This window comes from Trachypithecus francoisi, unplaced genomic scaffold, assembly GCF_009764315.1.
Source record: "Trachypithecus francoisi isolate TF-2019V2 unplaced genomic scaffold, Tfra_2.0 Lachesis_group8, whole genome shotgun sequence".
Taxonomy (NCBI): Eukaryota; Metazoa; Chordata; class Mammalia; order Primates; family Cercopithecidae; genus Trachypithecus; species Trachypithecus francoisi.
The window spans coordinates 108,520,241-108,538,214 of record NW_022681473.1 but is presented as its reverse complement, the minus strand read 5'-3'; the positions used below and the strand labels follow the sequence as shown (position 1 = coordinate 108,538,214).

At 50.7% G+C, this 17,974-nt stretch overlaps 1 long non-coding RNA gene across 1 annotated transcript; it reads left to right on the top strand.

Annotated features, from left to right (window-relative positions):
• Positions 1 to 5,469: 5,469 nt before the first annotated feature.
• LOC117080087 lies at positions 5,470 to 12,851 on the top strand. The gene is made up of 4 exons (XR_004435713.1): positions 5,470 to 5,783; positions 9,553 to 9,677; positions 9,762 to 9,974; positions 11,712 to 12,851. It is a non-coding gene; the product is annotated as an uncharacterized LOC117080087 (long non-coding RNA).
• The last annotated feature ends 5,123 nt before the right edge of the window (positions 12,852 to 17,974 follow it).

Sequence of the window (17,974 nt, the reverse complement as noted above, 5' to 3'; positions counted from 1 at the left end):
GGGCTGGTGAGTCTTTGCTGAGATTAAAACCCTTTTCCAACTGGAGAAAATTTAAAAGGAAACCTCCCTGTTGCATTTGTCCTGCTCAATTTTGGAAAGTGGACAGGTAGCCCATGAGACGGTTCTCATTCAGCCCCTGCCTGCCCCTACCAACCCCTTCTTTGGCCCTAAAATCAAGTGAGCTGGCCGGGCGCGGTGGCTCAAGCCTGTAATCCCAGCACTTTGGGAGGCCGACACGGGCGGATCACGAGCTCAGGAGATCGAGACCATCCTGGCTAACACGGTGAAACCCCGTCTCTACTAAAAAATACAAAAAACTAGCCGGGCGAGGTGGCGGGCGCCTGTAGTCCCAGCTACTCAGGAGGCTGAGGCAGGAGAATGGCATAAACCCGGGAGTTGGAGATTGCAGTGAGCCGAGATCCGGCCACTGTACTCCAGCCTGGGCGACAGAGCAAGACTCTGTCTCAAAAAAAAAAAAAAAAAAAAAAAAAAAAAAAAAAAAATCAAGTGAGCTATTCTCTAGCAAGAGTGAGATACTGGGCACTGGCTTGGTCTACTTCTAAAGGGTAGAAGGGGGCTCCCAGGAAGGTATGAGCAATCTAGCCACTTCCCTCCCCATTCTGCATGCTGTACTGTCCTCTGTGTGTGCTTTAGAGAAAGGCAATGGTATGACTATTCCATGCAAACATATTTTCTCAAAGACACGACTTTTGTACCATAAGCCGTTTCCATCTAGGACCTATTTCTGTGGGATGGTCTGAGGGTGAAGCTAAGGAGAGAAGGCATGTGTGAATTTATTTTGTTTATCTGAACATCTGTGTTTGCCTGGCCCCACCCCTATAATGTAAGCTAAAATGCTACATAATAGGTTTATCTATGTACCTATAATGCCAAAGGTCATGTTTGAATCCTGTGACTATGTAGAGTTTACCTGTCAATCGGCTAAATCGGAGACCTGTAAGTCTCACAGTCAAGGAGATTCTGCAGCATAAATGGGTGGCCCAGGGGTCACTGGCCTGTATGCATCACTGCCCTGCTCATAAACCTCATGGCTCCCCACTGGCAAATGTTGAGTCCACCTTCCTCAGCCTGTATTCAAGGCCTGCCATCACTTCCCCCTGCCAGACTGGCCTTCAGGTCCTGTGCCTCGGCAGGTGAGCTTTTCTTCCTCCTTTCCTCCCTTCTCTCTCTCTCTCTCTCTCTCTCTCTCTCTCTCTCTCCCCCCCTCCTCCCTCCTTCCCTCCCTGTCTCCCTTTCTTCTTCCCTTTAAAGAGCACCAGACACTGTTTTAAGTGCTGGAGACCCAGTCACTAAGTGCGGTGGACAAGACACAGGAGGTCTTAGCTTACATTGTAGAGGTGGAGACAGATGAAAACAGATATTCAAATAAACAAGATAAATTCGGATCAGGGCTATGAATATGGTAAAACAAGATGATGTGCTACAGCAGAGGTTCCCCTCCACCCATGGTCCTCGACATTAGATGCTCAAAGGATGTGAACCCTATTGTGAATTGCACACTCCTTATGAGAATCTAATTCCTGATGATCTGAGGTGGCAGTTTCATCTTGAAACCATCCACTTCCTGCCCTTCCATCCGTGGAAACATTGTCTTTCATGAAACCGGTTCCTGGTGCTAGAGAGCTTTGTGGGTAGGAGTGAGGCTGGATTCCCCCTACCCCCACGGCCTCCACAGGTAAATGCTGCCCATTGGTCAAGGCCTGCCCACATGTCACCCCGTCCAGGAAGCCTGCCTGCCTTCTCAGCTTGGCAGTGTTCTCTCCACCACTGGACTCCAGAGCACTTTATTCCGCTCCCTTGTAGGGTGTGGAGCGGCTTGTAGCACAGTCCACAGTCATCCTTGCTGCTGGGCTCTAAGCTCCTTAAGGGCGGAGAAAGCACCTCTTTCAGTCCCTGCCTCCCACTTCCCCGGCACTTCCCTGGCGCAGAGAGGCTGCTTAATAAGAGTTTGCTGCGAAAATGTGCAAGGATCTCTCCTACCTCAGAGGGCAAAGAGGAGTCGGGGCCCAGCCCCAGGGTCATCTGCTGAGAAGAGGCCAGTTTTCTCCTTGGAGAGGGACAGAGGAAGGTATATAGTTGAATGGGAGAATTTATGCCCAGGGAAGGAGGTGGTGGGTGGGTTCCATTCACCAAGGTAATCCTGTTGGACCGGAACACCTCACACTCTTCTAATCCTTTACAGACTCTGCTTTGATGAGAGGCCTAGGAAGAGTGTATGTCCCTTCCTTGGCTTGGGGAAGTCTGGACCTGTGTAGGGGCCTGGGGTGAGGTGGGGTCGGTGTGCATTGTGCCAGGGTGTATGGCTCAGAGGATGTGTGCTGTGGGGTGTTTGTGAGGTGTCTGTGACTGTGGTCCTGGAACTGTGGGCATAGGATGTGTGAGAGAACAAGTGAGTGTGTATGTGAATGTGGTGGTGAGGTGCGTGCAGGGTGGCTGGTTTGTGTAGTGTCTTTGTGTGTTTGGAGGCTGAGTGGTGGGCTGCTGGTGGGGGGGGAGGTGTGTGTATCTGTGGTACAACCCATGGGGTTGGGGGACAGGGAAGGGTGGAGCAGCAGTGGCCTGGGCTCTGGGGGGCCAGCATCCCTGGTGTTAAGGCTCAGAAAACGATACCCGCAAAGATGGTACTTTGACGTGCCGAACTGAAGAAGCAGCCTCCGGGTCCCTCCCACCTACCTCCCACAAAAGCCCCTGTCTCTCCCAAAGCACAGGATGAGGCTGTCTTCTGAAGCTCCCATATCAAACTGGAAACTGGACTCCCAAGGAGGAATAGAATTGCCTTCGATCCCTTTCCTGAAATTTCCTTAATCAGAGGAGATGAAAACTCCTACCACAGAGGAAGAGACTGATCAGTAAACACCATATCTAGAGCCCAAACTGTGTTTCAAACTATTGTTTGTTCTCTGGTCCCATTCAGTTTCCAAAGAGAATCATTCACAAGATAATGCTTGCCTCCTGGGTCCATTCATCCCCTAGCATAAAATTATCTATGCCTATAACCCCATGTCTCCTTCCACTATAAAGAAGGGTTTACAAGCACCTGGACCTCTCTGGGTTATTGGGTAATCATTCTTCCGCCACTCCTCTGTGCTATGCATGTTAAATAACATCCGTTTGCCTCTTTTTTCTATTAATCTGCTTTTTGTCAGCTCTCTTTCTGCAAACCTTCAGAGGGTGAAGGAGGACGCTTTCCTTCTTTGCCCCTACACTGGCAACTGGGACTTCACTTTCCCAGGTGGTAGCTGGGGCCTTAGAGAGGAACCCACAACTGGAAGTCATCACAGCTCTTCCCCTACCCTGCTGGCCTGTGGGGGATGCTGTTGCGTCTTCAGCTCCCCTCTGACTGTGGTCTCTCTGTTTTGAAGGCCTAGCCTCAAGCCCCATCCCCACTCTCTTTCCTACTATCAAGAGCAGACACCAAAATATTTCTGCGTTTCCTCTGGAAAAATCCTGGGAGGTCTGTTTATGGCTGTAGCAAAGCGGCATACATCTGTGCACAGTTGAGCTGGGACAGCTGGAAACTCAGGCACTGGAGTTTGCTGGAATTCAGAGCGCGATGGTGCACACAGTGCCTGCCCCCAACCTACCCACCCAATGTGCCTCCCCATCTCTGCACGAGTGTCCCACCAGAGTCAGTTCTTGTTTCTATAAATAACCCTTCCCTGGCCCCTGCACAAACACACTCACATATGCAGACACACTCCTGCACACAGCCGATTTCAGTAGGACACACAGAGACGGAGCCAGGGACACATGGCACACAGATATGCCAGCACCTTCAGAGAAAAAACTCAAGCATGGTTCCTTAGTTCTAGGGGCCCACAGATACACACAGGCACCCTCCCGCTCCACTGGGGCACACCCTTGACCTGTCACCCACCAGTAACACCTACATACATCAGCAGACACGCAGGACAACGCATGCTGACTCAGCACACCCACACATAAACATGCAACACACACAGAAGGTGTGATTCATCTCCAGCCACCTACAGAAACCCACTCCCAGCCAGTTGGGGCCCGCCACCTAACCTCAGGCAAGGACTACCCTCCACTGGGAGACCTGGGGACTCCTGAGCCTGGGAATGTCCCTGTTCTTTCCCATTGCCTGCCCTGTCCCTGACCCTGGCTGCCCTCTCAACTCTACCATGTGCCCCTCTGTCAGGCAGGCCAGGAACCTGAGTTCCCCCAGTCCTGACCTGCCTCTTCCCTGCCTTCTGTTCCTGTACCACACATCTTTCCAGAAGCCTAGAAAGCTCTAGGGCTACGTATCTCATGGCCCTCCCCGCTGCCAGGAACTCCTCTGTCCCAGCGGCTGACACCCCTTCTGCCTCCCTCAATCCTTCAGGGCTGCTCTTGGATCTGAAGTCTGTTCTTCCTCAGCCCCAGGCCCCCCAGATTTCCGCAAGGCTCCCTGATGGGGAAAGAAATATATTCTTTAGGACAAATCGGGGAGGAGCAGGCAGACGAAGGGAGACAGGAAGAAGGGGAGAGAGAAAGTGAAAGGGAACAAAATGAACAGATATTTCCTCGGGCCCAGGAAGGAAGGAGGGGCAGATTGAGTGCAGCTGTAGGATGCCCAGGGCAGCAGGTGTCTGTGGGGAGCAGGGACAGAGCTGGGCCACCTCAGTCCCCCTTGCTTTGCTGGGCACCCATTTTAAGGGCTTGCCTGGCCCACATGAGGACAAAGCCTCTCTAGCAACATATCCCAAACTCCTGATCTTCTCAGGCTGGACCAGGATTCTCCAGGGCTCTTGGAGTGGGGAGTTCTAGGCCTCCTCTTTAGCCCCCTCCATCCATAATTTCCAACCTCAAAAGCCCCCCCCAATCCCCCTTGGGGCTGTTCCTCTGGATAGCAGCCCAGTCTGCATGCAGCCCCTGCTTCCCCTCAGCTCTTCCCACCCCCTGCTTCTTTCCAAGCTGGAACATCGCAGCTATTCTCAGCTTTCTGTCCATATTCTATGGACATTCATGGAATTTTTTTAACCCAATCTTGGGTTAGGAACACCCTCCAAACTCTACTGGAAGCCTCAAAGCATTTTCCTTCGTATTTATGAGATCTGGGGCATGTTTCTTTAAGTCTTTGCACCTTGGTTTCCTCAATGTAACATGGAAACACCCAGCTACTAGCACGGCTGTGAGCTTGGTCTCTGCCGAGCACCCAGCCCAGGGCCTGATATTTAGCAAGGGGCCCTTGATAAACATAAATTCCCTTCTCCTTCCCCCACTTTTCCCTTTTACTTTGCTACACACTATTTAAGCCAGGGGAGATCAAACTGACCCCATTGCCCTGGGACAAAGGAATGATGGCCTCAATTCAAGAGCAAAGTACAGGAGTTTTTGATTAACTCATAAACACTCCCGACTTCCAGCAGCCCAGCTGCTGTGGGGTGGGGTGGGGAAGGGAGGGGAAGTTGTTGAGGGGACATGCAGGAAAGAGATTAGGAAATTCAGAACAGGAGGACACAAGGGCAGGGGAATGCTGAGGCCGAGGCCCTCTCCCACCACCTGCCTCCTGCGGGAGTGTTTCCACAGCTCAGGGGCAGAGCCATTTGGAGGTCCTGCACCCGCTCTGCCCATGCCTGTCCTCCAGGCTCCGTGAGAAGGTTGGACTCCTTCTGGGACTTCAGGGTCTTGGATGCTCCCCTCCTCTGTTCCCGCCTCCCTCCCCCCAGTCCTGGGATGTGTCAGATGTGTGTTTTCTCCTGGACTCAGCTGAAGCAAGGTCAGCCGAGCTTTCTAGGGGAGGAGCTTCCACACTCTAGGTCAGTGCTCCCTCGGACCAGGGACTTGACCAGAGAGCAGAGAGCACAGGGTAGGGTGTGGGGTGGGAGGACAGAGCGCAGGGAGCACTGGGCTCCCTTCAGAATCCCAGGGGTGTTCACATTCGGAGGGTCTCCTAGGAATCACAGAGTCCCCCTCTGCCTCCATGCCAAAGGGATCCCAACTCATCCCAGGAAGAAGCCCAAATCTTTGTGCCATGGGGACCAAACATTCCACATGGTGGCTGTCCTTATGGTTTGTATGGTCGTTCTGATTTCTAAAGCGAACCTTTCCCACATATCTAATAGTTCCTGTAGGTTCCAAGGAGTTAGTCATGACATCAAGTAAGCAGTTTGTTTCCCCTGAGGATGAGCCAAATTTTGGGAAGATTCTCAGCTGCCCGTCTCCACCCTCCTTCATCCAACTCACCACCCCGACCCTGTCCTCCTCCCCACCCGGACACGTGGGAAAATGCCCTGTTAGCCCTTCCAGTCGTGTGAATGAGGCCACGATTCAAAGGCAGTGGGCAAGAAGGAGGCCACAGGGAGTGGCCAGAAAGAACCAGCCCTTTGTGCTAGACAGGGGTCCTTGGGGGATGAGTGCATTTCTGGCGTATTTAGAAAGATTTCTTTTTTATAATGAGCAGCAGAGGAGGAAAGGGGAGGGAGGGAGAGGCAGAGAGGCCAAGGCAGGACTTGGGAAAAGAGGCTGGAGCAGTGGTGAGGGCTGGGAAGGGAGGTTACAAGAGTGAAAGGAGAAACAGGCAGCAGCCAAGGGGTAAGAAGTGGGGACGGAGAGGGAGAAGCAGGATGGTTCTTAAGACAGGTGGAGATAGTGATGACACAGGTGCCTTCCACCACGCCCAGCTAATTTTTGTATTTTTAGTAGAGACAGGGTTTCACCATGTTGGCCAGGCTCATCTCAAAATCCTGACCTCAGGTGATCCTCCTGCCTCAGCCTCCCAAAGTGCTGAGATTATAGGCATGAGCCACCATGCCCGGCTGTCATTCTGATTTCTAACCTAAATCTTTTCTGCATATCTCATAGCATAGTTCTGGTTGGCGGCCCAGGAAACACCTCTCCTCCTCAGTCCTTTGTAGAGTAGATATCAATGATGGCTCTCTGGAACCTCCATTCTCTCCCCAGCCTGTTTTCCACTTGGCGTGCTGCATGGTGAGTCCTCCGTTCACAGGCTTGTTTTTCCCAGGCACTGCCTTTACTGGCCTCAGAAAGCCTGACACCTGGCCCTGGCTGGAATGCTCAGGTTCGTGTATTTACAAACATGGTTAGAGCATCAGCTCTGTGCCTGAAGTGTGCAAAGACCTGGGGAACCAGACATAGTCCCTCTCTCATTGAGCTAACCTAGCTGGGGAAATGGATGAGCGAATCAATGATTATACTGCGTGATGATGGGGATGATGGCAGGAGCCATGGAACACAGTGGGGCTCTAGAGTGAGAGGTCTAGGGAGGTGGGGGAGGGGGTGGCAAATCCAGGAGGGCCTCTTGGAGGACATGGGGACATACTGAGTCCTGAAGAAAGAGAGATCCTCAATCTCTATCAAATTCTAGTGGGTTCAGGCTTGCTAGTCTCCTTTCCCCACTCTTACCACCCATTTTTGGGAAAAATAACAACAATTCATCAATCATTAATTCATCAGAAAAATACTTATTGCCTACGTAACATGCCAGGCATTGTGCTAGTGGCTAGAAATTCAATGATGGTGAAGACCTAGTCACTGCCTCCCTGAAACTCCCAGCCAAGTGAGAGAGCTGACAAGCAAGCAAGCAATGAGCCCCTGGAGACCACATGGAGTCTGTGCCAGGGCTCTCTGAGTGCACAGAACCCCCTGTGAGGATCCAGCCCTCTCACTTGACACTCCGTCCCTGAACCCGAGGAAGAGGAGCCATCCTTGCCATTTTACAGAGGCTGCTGGCTTGCCCAAGGTTCTAGGGCAAGTACCTAGGGGTCCCGCCAGCTCTCCTCAGTTCTCAGACTCGAGTCCCCTGCTCTTGCGTCCTCCTAGCCTGCTCTTGCAGGAGAAAGAGGCTGAATGAAGGTGGGCTTGTTGCCTGGGGGCTGACTACTCACGAGCAGGCTTCTGGGTGACCCTGCAGAAAGTTGGAACAATGTCCTTCCTCCCAGGCTGCAGGTCAAAGATCTGGTACCCTTGCTTCTCTGGCTTCTCCCAGTAGGTGGGGCTGTGGGAAAGGCTGGGAAGGTCAAGGGCCCCTGGAGTACTCTAGGCCCCTGGGCTTAGCCTGGCAGAATGGTCCTCCTCTACTTCCTACCTTCTCCCTCCTCCCGCCACATCCTCCCGAGCCTCCTCACCTTCCACCTCCTGCTCCTCCTCCTCATCTTTCCTGCGTTGTCCTCTTCTCCTTCCCCATTACTTCCCTTTCTCCAGTTTTCTTCCTCTTCCTCCTCTCCCCTTCCCTTCCTTTCCATTTTCTCCCCCACCTCCCCTCTTCCCTCCTCCTCTTTCTCCTTTTCTCCTACGAACTAATTGCTTAAGGGGTGAAGACCAGGTCGACTTGTGAAAACCCTGATCCATCGCCATGGTGATGCTAATTCAAACTGAGTTCAAAGGAAATTGTTCCAGTTAAAACTAACAAGCTGGAGCCGGGGGCCCCAGGAAGGACCAGTGCCAGGAGAAGCAAACCCTGCACCCAGAAAACTAGCAAAAACAAGCCCACGGGTCGCTTACACTCCACCCCTCTGTGCCCTCTCTGCAACCTTCAGATGGGCCCAACTAAAAGGGAACCTGAGAGGTCATTGCAGGGAGCTCCCTGCCTCCGGGCCAGCTCCACCCAAGCCACTTCAAACAACTGAGCGGCCTGCACCTCCTCTGTGGTAAAGCCCTCTACTATCGCCACTGCACAGTCTCCCTCATGCTAGGGTGCTGAGCTTTAAGCACCCATGGTTTTGGAGACTTCTTCACGGTTTACACAAACACTTCCCATTGCTTGCTAATACGTGTGGATTTGAAAGTACCAAGAGGAAAGGAACAAGAATGACTGAGGCACCTGCTCCCTCCCTAGGTGCTAAGACTTCACGCAACCCACTAATGCCATTATTATCTCCACTTGGTGAGTTTCCAAGGACGAGAAAGCTCCCAGTGGAAGAAACTGCTTAGAGCTTGATTTGAGCTCCATTAAATCAGGCTGGTTTAGTTTGACCTCCACTAGGTTAGGAATGACGGGGTAGGCCTTGAATTGGGGGGAGATGGCTCAAAACTGGAAAGAGGAAGGGTCTTGGTTCCAAAGTTCAAGTGAGTTGTCTTCTGTGCTTTGAGTTAACACGATCGCACTTCCTTCCCTGGCCCCCATAGCATCCTGCCTGCACCAACTCCCAGCTCAGCACAGGCCACGTTCAGTCCAGTGACTGAAGATGGTTCCTCTCCATTATATGGGCAAGGACCATGACTTCTTTGTCCGTAACCCAGGACCTGGCTCAGAGTGGGCTCTGGCTGTTGATTACATGTCTGAATGCTGAATGCTGAATGGAAACACTAGTCCCTTGGGAGCTGGAAGATCTGAGGTCCCCCAGGTCAAGAGAACCCCAGAAGCCCGGTTTGGTGAGCTTAGTCTAATGGATGCACCTGAGGGTGGCAGGAGGAGAATGTCCTGGAGGACCTTGTGGTGCTGATGTGGTGGCAGGGGCCAGCCGAGGGACCCTCTTCCTTAGCATCTCTCACCTCTGCCTCATTCCCTCTCAGTATCCCTTTTTTGGTTGTTGTTTTAAATCCTGAGATATCTAGTGATCCTTCCAGGTACTAATGAGACACTAGTCTAGCAGCAAAAGAAATTCCTTGAAGGCGAAGACTATGTCTGAGCTTCTATGGTGACCCTGCAATACAAAGGGCAGCACTACAGAGCTCCTGGGAGAGCATCACAGGTACATGAGTGAGTGATCTGGGGTCTGGGCGCCCATAGGAGGGGCTCCGGGAGCCTGCAGGTTTCAGATCTGGTCTTTCCTCAGATGTGCCGTGAGACCTTGGGAAATCTCCTTGCCTCTTTGTTCCTGGGTTACTTCACGCGTCACAGAGGATGCTCATGGATGAGCCATCCTGCTCCCCCAGACACATCAAGAGCAGAGTCATGCAGCTATGATGCGTGATCACAGCTCCTCCAGCATCAAGGACCTCAGCACCTCCCTCCCCTCCAGGGATGGGGACCTCTGGTGGTGACTGAGGTACATGCCTGACTCTCTGGGACCATCCGCTGCCCCTCCGTCCCCTCATTTCCACCCCCCCATCACCCACCCCTCCAGAGTTAGATGTGTCTGGATGACTGAGGTGAAATCCAGCCAGAAGGGAGGAAGTGACTCAGCCCTGGTTGGGGTGGGGGCACTGGAGAAGGCCCAGGGCCAGCCTCCCACTGCCAGGACAGCTTGCGCTGCTTTGTACTCAACCCCAGCCTTTCATCCCGGCATCTTAAACCCCCTTTCAAGCTGGAAGCAGTCCTGGGAGCTGGGTCATTGTCTCAATTAACAGGAGAAAGCTGGGGCCCCGGCTGGGTGGAGGCAACTTTCCCCTGAATTAGGCCTTGAGCCAGATGCTCAGGAAACCCAGGACTTCCTCGCAAGCCAATCCCCCCAGGCTCCTGCCCCAAGCTCTGGGCTGCAGGGGCCTGTTGCAGAGGAAGTGAGAGCTGTGTCCTTGCCTGTCGCTCCCTGCAGAGGAGATCAGGGTCCTGCACAGGACCCCAAGGGTGTATCAGCTGGGCTGGAATTTCCCAGAGGGCCATTCAGTGGGTCCTCCTGACATTGTTGTTACTTGTGGGGATCCTGCGTAGGCTGTGCATGTCCAAGGGGAGAAAGGGGAACAAGGTGAGTGAACAGAGTCTAGTAATAGACCCAGCCAGCCTTGGGGACCCCGAGCTGTTACAGCCAGCACACACCACTGAGTTTCTCTCCCTGTCACTGTTAAAATACTCATCTGGGCTGGGCATGGTGGCTCACGCCTGTAATCCCAGCACTTTGGGAGGCCGAGGCAGGCGTTCGAGACCAGCCTGACCAACATGGGGAAACCCTGTCTCTACTAATAATACAAAATTAGCTGGGCGTGGTGGCGCATGCCTGTAATCCCAGCTACTCACGAGGCTGAAGCAGGAGAATTGCTTGAACCTGGGAGGCGGAGGTTGCGGTGAGCTGAGATTGTGCCATTGCACTCCAGCCTGGGCAATAAGAGCGAAACTCCATCTCAAAAAAAAAAAAAAAATCTGTAAATCATCTGTAGCCAATCATCTAATAACTGCCGAGGCTCTTGTGTACCTGGCCGGAAGCAAACAGATCACAGTTCTAAATCCTGGCTCAGTTGCTGCCTGGCTGTGCAATCTTGGGTAATTGCTTTAACTTCTCAGAACTTCAAGTGCCTCGAAGCTCCTTGGCTCAGTGTCTACAATATAGGAGATCCCATCCCCACTAATATTGCATGGAAGATGAGAATTACAGAGCACAGGGGCTGGCGGAAATCTTCTTCACTTCTCTTAAGGAACAATACACAGAGAAGTCATGGAATGCTTCAGGTCACACAGCCAGGAGTTGGATGCAGGTTGCCATGGAAGAGCCTTCAAAGGGTGTCCGTTCCTGCCCTTCTAGGCTTGGATGAGGCAGCTCCCCGCTTGCTGAGTCAGGGAGGAGAAAAGCTGGAATAAGAAGGAGTGTGAGGGTGGGGTGTCGTGGGGAAGCTGGGGGCAGAAGAAAATCCAAGATATTGCGCAAAGAAGAGTGGGGGTGGGGGGGTCTGATTTAATGAGGCAGCAAGGAGGAGAGGGGCTGGCTCCCCCAACAGAGACTGCCCACCCCCGTGGTGACGCTCCATGTGGTGGGGATCAAAGCTGCCCTGGGAACACGGCAACAGTGCTGGGCCACTAACACTGGAGCTTCCCCAGGGCCTGCTTGATGTAGCTGCCTCTGTTTCCTTCCCAGGTCATCACCCACGCTTATTTCTGAAGAGGCCTGTTCCAGCCCAGTTGCTTTCTGCACGCCTCCAGCTTGGGTTGCTGACTCAGTCCACTGAATTGATGTCCAGGGGCACCTGTGGCTGCAGACTGTCCATCTCATCAATGCCCAGCTTCCCTCTCTGGCCCTTGGTGGCTACCACCATCTCCACCTCCTTTTGTTCTCTTGCAGAGCCCTGGGCTCAGCTCAGCTTATTTGCTCAACAACCTCAGACTCTCAGTTTTACCCTTGCCCTTGACATTGGTCAGTAAAGTGAGTGCAGTGGGCCTGGCCCTTTCCCCTCCCTGGACGTTTTCAAATCTCAGTTGTGGGTTGACATCTCCAGGCCCTCCACTAGCCTCCCTAACTGTGAGACCCCTCTTTCTCAACTGCTGTTTCTGCAGTGTGCCGTTGAGAGGCCCAGCTCAGGCCAGAAGGCCCAGGCCTGTCTCAGGTTTACCCATCCACAGGACTTTGGTTCTGGCAGAGAAAGAAGCTAAGGGTGAGGAGATCAGCATGGCTGAATAGAGGCAACTGAGAGTCCTCTGGGCAAATCTGGAGGAAGCATTAGGGTGGTGATGGGTGGAAAGGATTCTTAAGAGGGAGGAGAAACTGGGCCTAGTATCAAAATCATAAGGAGAAAAGAATGTGACCTTTCTTCTGGGGTTTGTGAATGCTGGAGAATGGTTTCCTCAATGTGACTTCTAAGATGGTTATCTGAGGGTCTCAAACTCTTTCCCCTTAGGGCTTTTCTACCTCCCACTGGGCACATCCCCCAGTCCTCTCTCCTTCAGCCTCTGGCTCAACATTTCACTTGAGCTTTTTGAGGTCTTTGGATGGGTATTAATTCCCTTGCTTCTCAGATGAAAAAAAGGAGACTTAGAGAGATCTGGTGATTTACTCAGAGACTCACAGCAGTAATGTTAGAGCCAGGAAACTAACCAGGTCCACCTGGCTCCAGAGCCTATGCTGGTTCCATTACACCCTCATACAGATGTGTCTGTCGGGGGGAGTGTGTATGTGTGTGCATGCATGTGTGCACATGTGTGTGCATGCAGTTTCTGTATCGAGTATGTGATTTCCCAGAAATCTTTAGAGAATTGTCTCTTCTCTCCCTCCCCTCCCTCCCTCCCTTCCTCCCTTCCTTCCTTCCTTCCTTCCTCCTCTTCCCCTTCCTCCTCTTCTCTCTCTCCCTAGATTATGCAGTGAGCTGTCTTTGTTCATGATGTGGTTTCTTTCCAAGCTTTAGAGGATCAGAAGTGCTAGCCTTTGTCTCTCTGCAGCTTCAGGAACTCCAGCTTCTAGCCCTGTCTGGAGAAGAGGAAAGTGGCTTTATAACTCTCAGCTGGTGTAGCAGCAGTCTCAGTACCAATATGGCTTCTAGGTGAAATATATACATGTCTTAAAGGAGTAAAGGGGAGAAGCCAGGAGGGTCAGGGCACCTGTGTTCTAGGCTTTACTTGGCCTTTTAATCAATTATATGATCTTGGACAAGTCTCTGAATTTTAGCTTTCTTACTGTGTGATGGAGACAACAATACTCTCGGCCTCCTAAAGTTAGCTTAGAAGACGCAATGTGCACGAACACATTGGGGAAACTACAAAGGATCAAGTCATTCATAAATGTCAACTGGGGGAACAGAACTATTGGACGCATCCCCCACTAGTGTTTCAATGGGACATCATGAGAATAGCATATGCTCCATACCCCTGTCAGAGACAGGACCTAGTTGGATGGATCATTCTCTGTGATGATTCTTATGGTAGAATGAATTCACAGGTGGCCTCCCTACCTTTCATCCGGGGGATGTTAGGAATTAGTCTGACTGCAATTAGTCATTCCAGATGTTTAGAACACTGAACAATCGACATGGTGACACTTCTACTATAAGCCAAGCTCAGGAGTGGGTGATGCTCCTTAGATGAATTAATGCTGGGGCTATTGTTTTACAAGGGGCAGGGTCAAAGACAAGCTCAGAAAGATAGCCCTTCTTCATAAGAGACCAGATAATTGGTGCTGAGAAAAAAATAGTGCTCACCATGGATGGGGACAGGCTTGCTTCTAAGGCTACTGAGGGCATTGACCACAGCTCTCTCATGGGAGACTGAAGGGCTTCCATCATACTGATGTCAGCTAGGCCATCAATAAGGGGGCTTTCTGTGGGAAGGGATGGGGCAGGGACACTGGTTCAGGGAACCAGAAAGGGACTTTAGGAAAAGGATAGAAAGTGAAAGAGAGAGACAAAGAGGTCTGGAGAAGAATGGGACAGAAGTCTATCTCAAGGTCAATGTCTGGTAGGCTCTTTTCTTTGTTGGTTCTTGGAAGTTAAAAAGTGAACTTTCCACCAGTGTATTATTCTTAAGATCTACCTGCTCCTCAAGTGTAATGAACCAACAAGCCTTGCATATCTCCGTTTCACTTCTCTATATTTGACCTGGGACACGTTCTCCAGGAAGAAGGTGTTCAGAAAAGCACAGAATTCTTTCCCCAATTTCTTTTGGGGGATTTCTCTGAGTAGAATGGAGGAGCCCTGGACTCTGATGGGTGGCCGTGTTGAGTCACCATGGTTACTGGCATCAGAAGAGGGCTCCAGGGGCCAGCAGTGGAGATGACCACCCTGCCCCAGTGTGAGAGACTGAATTTCCTGAGGGCCATTCACAAGTTAGCAAAAAAGAACTTTTAAGAAACCTGAGTAATGACATATTCTCAGGGTCTAGATACAAATATTTCTGATTGCCCATTCTGGCTATAGATATTAATACTTGGGTTGGAAATAGACCCAACAGGTCATCTTGTCCATCCTCCTGCCTCAGGCAGGACTAACTTGATATATGTTTGTCTTATTCTTCCCCTACATCTCCAGGGGTCAAAATACTATATATTCCTCCACTCATCCATCCATCCATCCATCCATCCATCCATCCATCCTTCATTTATTGAAACATGAGTAGGACAGGTGACCTCTCCTTTAACAACTCATGGTATAATCTTTTCAGAGATTCCAATCCCTAACCAGCAGGAGTAATTTCTAATGTCTAAACTAAATGTCTAATCTAATCCAGTGTCTAATTTCTAACATCTAATCTAATGTCATTTTGTAAATAAAAGATAAAACAGGCTCATTCATTCATTCATGCATACACGAATGCATGCGTTCATTCCACAAATACTTCTGAGTGTATTGTCTGTTCCAAGTGAATTGGAAGGCACCTCTTTGTTTTGGATATGCCACTTACCTTTCATGTTCACTAGGTACACCCTAAGACTGGGAACTCAACCAGCATTGAAAATGTGGTCAAGAAAAGCTCATATATAACTACATATTTGGACAAAATGGAGTTCCTACAACTCCTTCCATTTAAGGATCTCAAAATATCTAAGAGCATGATCATTGCCCAGAGGGGGCGATTGTGTGTTGATGGTTTCATCCCAGCTGGCATAGGGTCGGCTCCAGAATTCCTAATTCTTTGCCATGAAACTGTTTCCAGAGGGGCAAGTAAGCAAGGCTGGATTCTTTTGCCTCTGTCTGAACCTGCTCCCCAGCCCTTCCCTTGGGTTCGCTCCCCCCTTCCCCTTTCTTGGGTCCTTTCAGCTTCCATACCTTCTTGAAGCAAAAGGGGGAGAAGGTGGGCTGAGAGTGGGACAGAAATACCCCCGTGAACTCTCAGTCTCTTCTGATTCATCAAAGCGGGGAAGCTGGTTGCTGGAATGAGTGGGGGCGGAGAAGAGAGGAAGAGAGGGCTCTGCAGGCTGGGAATAATCCAGAGCCCTCGTTAATGTCTGACACCTCCAATAAAAGCCGCAGATTCCCAAAAGCGGTTTTTGAAAATCCTCAACTCTTTGAAGCTTGGTGTTTAACTGCCACTCCTTCCATGGGCTTAATAGGAAACCAAGCCCCTTGGCTTGCACAAAGGGCATCACCTGGGGTAACGCCCCTTTTCCAAGCATTTGAGATCCTCGTACAGGGACCCTTGAGTCTTCTTGTAGCTGGGCATGACATGGAGGCCTCAGTCCTTGCAGAATGAAGGGCAGCTTTCCCCAAGGCTTGTGGCTATGGTGAAAGCTGAGGGTTATTGGCTGGAGTGGGTCAGAGCTGTGCAAGGGAGCAGGGGCAAGACTTGGAAGGCAGAAGGTGGATGGAGTGCAGAAATGTGGTTACATCCAAGCAGTTATTTTTCTAGACAGACTTCTTTTTTTTTTTTTTTTAACTCTCTTTCTCCATTTAACTGAAAAAGTGGAACATATACATATTCTAAAATAGGAATATAATGAAAAGCAAGTCCCTCTTTACCAGAAGTCACTTGTCTCTCAACCTGGAGGCAACTACTATTAACAGAATTTGGGTATCGTTCAGAAATTTCTTATGCTTTATATGTACCTTCTTTTCTTGGGCATAAACAGGAACATAGTATCTCCACCGTTCCATATACGACTTGTTTGTAACAATATATTTATGTAACATAAATCGACTGCATTTGTATACACATATAAATCTACTTCACTCTTTGCCTGGTGTTATATAGTATGGGTACCACAATTTATTTGCTCCATCCCCTAACGATAGACATTTAGGTTGCTTTCAGTCTTTGTTATTACAAACAAAGCTGCAAGGAACAGTCTTGTACAAAGACATCTGTGCTAAAATAACTGAGGGGTAGATTTCTAGAAGAGAAATTGCTGCATTTAAGATATGTACCCCGAGCTTGCCAGACATTGCTTCGGTTGTTTTCTGACTAGCTAAGATTGTATATAAAGTGGTGGAAGAATTGGTTGTTAACTCTCCATCCCTGCTCCCCACATCCTACTTCCTATCCCTTACAAGAGTGGGATACAATGATGGGGATAACTCCCCCAGTGGGGTGACTGAAAATCATGTTTGATGGGCTTTGGAAGAACAAAGAGAGGTTTTTGTTTTCAGAGTGACCCACCCTCCTAATGACTGTGCTCAGGCTGAGCACTACCTGAGTCCCTGAGCAGAGCTGAAATGAAGAGGGCCTGTGAGGGCCAGTGGCGTCAGCTGGCCTCCTCCACAGAGCAGAACCACTATCCCATTCCTGGGAAACTCCATGGGCTCCCCAACTTCTGCTCACAAAACTGCAATAATGTTGCAGTCACTTATGTTGTGGTTTTAACTTTTCAAAGCCTTTTGCAGTCGACGTTTCATTCCATTTCAGCGGGGAGGGAGGCCAAACAGTGATTGTTAGATGAAAAGACTGAGACCCAGAGAGGCTGTGTGATGATGGTGAGTGGTCATGAAAATGTACTGGCTCAAGTGTGAGGAGTCTAGGGTTCAAGTCCAGCACTGAGGTCAGTTAGCTGTGTATCCCTAGGCTTCTGCTGATGTGTTTGGACAGGATGGTCACCAAGCTCCTCACCATCCAGGGTGTGATCTGATGACTGGTCAAGTCCTATAGTTGACTTGGAGACAAATGGGCCATGACCATTCTCAATTGGCTGGCTGTTGAGGATCTGTTGAGCCAGATGTTGGGTCACCCATCATATGATGGCTCCAGGCAGTACCACCGTCCTGATGTGGCTCCTGTCTAGGCAGCAGAGGGTATCTCTTTCCTTTGAGTGCTGGAGCATGCTCTCAGATGCCTCCGGGGGCAGTTCCTGTGGAGGGTATTGTACTGCTGGCAGGGAGACAGCAGAGACTGGAGCAGATGGGATTGGCCCAGGCTGCTAGGGAAGAGGACCCCCCAAGCAACCCCCTTCAGAAGCACTGTGGGAAGAACCCCTCCACTCCATTAACGCCGCTATAATTTATGCCATCTGCCCCCATAAAACCAACCCATCTCCAGTGTCTGGTTCTCAAGATGGCCTTGGGGGCCTAATCAAAGCCAGGCCCCTCGCTGGCCTTATCCTCTCATACTGGTCTGTTAATAGCCTTCAGCCATCCCGGCTCCAGGCCCCCTTAACTCCTTCATCCCCAGCTTCCTCCTCCTCCCCAGGATCTCTGTTCTGTGCCCTTTCAATGTCCTGGACTAGGTTCACACAGAGGAGGCCCACCCCAAAGTCAAGTGTGATTTCTTGGGAGAATTGCTAGATTGGGATCAGGAAGACTGTGGCCACCACTGACTTGCTGAGTGACTTTGGGACAGTCATTTGACCTTGCCCCCATTTCCCTATTTTTGGCAAGCAACATTTCTATTGCAATAAAGAGCTTGCAAGATGTTTTTTACCTACATGATCTCATTGAAACTTCCAAAAGGAGGTAATTACCCCCCTTCTAACAACTCTCACAGGGGGAC